General features: G+C 37.7%; 1 long non-coding RNA gene across 1 annotated transcript; it reads right to left on the reverse strand.

Moving 5' to 3' along the window:
• On the reverse strand, positions 746-1,227 carry LOC107637891. The gene is made up of 3 exons (XR_001619600.2): positions 1,130-1,227; positions 980-1,033; positions 746-903 (listed from the first exon to the last, which is right to left on the reverse strand). It is a non-coding gene; the product is annotated as an uncharacterized LOC107637891 (long non-coding RNA).

The raw sequence follows: 3,464 nt of genomic DNA on the forward strand, positions 1-3,464 counted from the left end.
CACAAACAAGAAAATAGTCCCAGTCTCAATGTCATTTTGGTCTCACTCAAAATTATGGTCAGGATTGGGAGATATAAGCGTTGAAAGTTGCTGGTTTGATTATGCATTAGCAGAAAATCAGCTTTAAAGTAACAAATTTCAAAACTTTATATCTCCTAATCCAACCGTTAAAATTTAACCAAATTTTGTAGAATGGATCTAAACATCACAAAGATTCAAGGAAAATTAATTTTATCAAATTGTGATGGTTAGAGCGTTACCAAAAAGCATCCGAAGCTGCTGCCAGAAAATCAGATTTTGCAGAATTTTGCCAAACCTCAACTTTCAAAACATTTCAATCCCAACCCCTTTAAAACTTACCAAATTTTACCATAGTGGATCAAAACCAAACTCAACTACACCACATCATTCCTCAATACACTATTTACCATCTCCATCAAGTTTTCAATCCAACAACCCAAGTTTAATACAACATCTTTAATATACATTATCATGATCATATCCAACAATTCAAGTTCAATATAACAATATACATACTCATCAATACCTACATCATCATACACTTCAAATATCATCTTTCCACCATCATCAACTTCCCTTATGACCAATGATCATCAATCAAACATAACACATTAATTAACATAATATATATCAAACATAAGATTCAACTTATCCTAGGTCGTCTAGCCTAAGTTTTCACGAAACATTATATTTTAGATATGAGAAACTAAAACCATATCTTGGCCGATTTTTTGATAAACTCGGAATACCTCAAGCATTCCTCGCAACACAAGCTATCAACCACCGCCCCTTACCAATGAAACCTAGCTTCCAGAAATTGATCCAAAGCTTCAATTTAACAAGTTTGACCTCCAATTTGATTTTTCACCAACAACATTCAATCTAAACCACATATATCACTATAATTAATCCCTAAACTCAAAATCCCATAATTTCACAAGAGGGTTAGGGTTTTTACCTTGCCCATAGCTCAAGTGAGTCAAACCCAACAAAACCCACAAGCTAATTCAAACTTAAACACCGAAATTAAGCAAGATTCAACATGGATACACATTGAATTTCAAAATTGGAAAGGAAAGAATCTGAAATTGAAAAGTGGATTCCATACCTAATTAATGATTGGGCTTTGTAGCCATCGGAGCTCCGAATCAAAAGTTACATGGATTTGAATCACCACCAAGGGTTTTGAATGTTCTTTGCTCTCCTTCAACAATTCCCAGCGTGTTTCATTATGAAACAAGGGAGAACAGCTAAAACTCTTATTAATTGTGGGCTTGGGTTGGGCATTGGGCCCATTTTGGGTCCGATTCGGCCCGTTTAGCTCAATTTTGGGCTAAATTCTTTGAAATTAGTGTCAAAATTTTCGTTTTAATTAGTTCTATTATATTAAATTATAAAAATCACATTTCTAATTTTCTTTATTAATAATTAATTTATTCACTAATTATTTACTAATCTATCGGGTTTTACAAAGGTCATGGTAGAAGGAGGATTTCTTCCGGTACCCTGAGAATTCTGTATCCTCTCTCTCTACTCCGACTACCCCGATAATGTCACAGGTTACGGGTTTAGCAGACTAGTCGTTCATCATGGTCCCTAACCCCAACTACGTGCCGCCATCTACGGCGACGATGCCACCTCCTGCCGTCTATGGTTATTGCTGAAAGTTTCTGAAAATTGATTTTTGCTTAGTGGATTTAGGTATATTTGGTTACCTGATTAGTGTTTTCTGTTTTTATGGTTATTGCTGAAAGTTCCTGAAAATTGATTCCTACTTAGTAGATTTAGGTTTATTTGGTTGTCTAATTAATGCTTCCTTTTTACTGATTATGGTTATTACTGAAAATTGATTCCTGCTTAGTGAATTATGGAATTTTCATATTGTTTTGTTTGTGGGTTGTTTTTAGGTTTGCACCGAACAACAATGCATGTACTCAGGAGATGACCAATGTCATCATGCTGATGTACGACTATCCCTGGCCCAACTATAAGAAGATCCTCGCTGAGATCAGGGAGCGATGGTTTCAGAAATGGGAGGTAATTACTATTTTTTTAGTTTCAAACCTTTTTAGCTAGTATATATCTTCTATCTTGCTTAACTATTTTTAAAGTTTCTTTATTACATTTGCACTTTATATGGGACACTGTGCACGATCTTACCATTAGGAAGATCTTCGACCATAGAATAGGTCGGTGGCTTCAGCAAATGCTGGAGGATGTTCATGAGAGGCGGGACCACTTGACGACCTGGCTCCGACCAAAAATAAAGAAGGCTCTGTTAGTTCATTGTGAGACCGATGAGGGGTTCATTCATCGACGACTCACCGACAGAGCTAATAAGGCATTGGCCAGGTTGATCAAGTATACTAGCAGCTCAGTGGCCTTTATGAAGACTAAGGCCAAGCGGGTATGTAATGACTTTAATTTTGTTAATAACTTAGTTATATTCTTTTTCATATCATTACTAGGCATCCTAATCATATTATTTCAATACAACATGTGTAGTCAAAGTCGTCAGATTGCGACGCAACGTTGGTAGAGACGTTCAAGTACACCCACAAGCTAAAGGAGAACAAAGCAAGATTTGCTGATCAGCGGTCTCAATACCATTATGTGAGTTAACATACATATGATCTTCTACTATAAAATTATTAGAGATTAACTATATATCTATCGTACTAATCACAATAACATGTGTCACACAGGAGTCCTACACATAGAGACTAGAGGACGTGACTCAGCAGTCTCAGCAAAGTAAGGAGGACACCGTCGATGGCTCTATAGCTTCAGTCGTCGATTTCGATGCAGTTTGGCGCAAGACCGTCTCAGCGCCGTACAAGAACCACATATATGGGCTGGGATCATTCTTTGCCAGCAGCCTCCACACCTCCACGTTGAGGCCGTCGTCACGCTCTGCCACCAGTCAAGATGTCAAGCCCGAGGAAGGCATGGATTTGAGGCTGCAGCTGCAGGAGTTCCAAAGCAGTCATCACCAGTAGACTCAAGAGCTGAACGATTATCGAGAGAGGTATCAGGAGATTCTCACCCATGTGACGTCTACGGATGAGCTTAGGCTAGAGTGGAGGGAGTCGCTGGAGCGACTTCAGCGTATGGAGGCTCAGATGGAGGTGCACTAGGCTCAGATGTGCACCGCTGACATCAACCCTGCTGGTGGCACACGAACATCACCGCTTCTGCACTGCTTACTCAAGGCCACGGGACCGACGACGATGACGATGAGGACTATCTGGATCTGTAGTTATTAGTATTTTATTTTATTGTATTTATTTGATGTACTTGACTTTTAATTTATTTGAACATTGTATTATTTATTTTAAACATTTTATGAATTGATCATTAATTGTGCAAAAAATAAGTTTAAAATTAAAATTAAAATTGACCATTTATTTTTTTTAAATTGACATTACTGTTAGATTCACCGT

The sequence above is a fragment of the Arachis ipaensis genome, chromosome B04 (genome assembly GCF_000816755.2).
Source record: "Arachis ipaensis cultivar K30076 chromosome B04, Araip1.1, whole genome shotgun sequence".
NCBI classification, from domain to species: Eukaryota; Viridiplantae; Streptophyta; class Magnoliopsida; order Fabales; family Fabaceae; genus Arachis; species Arachis ipaensis.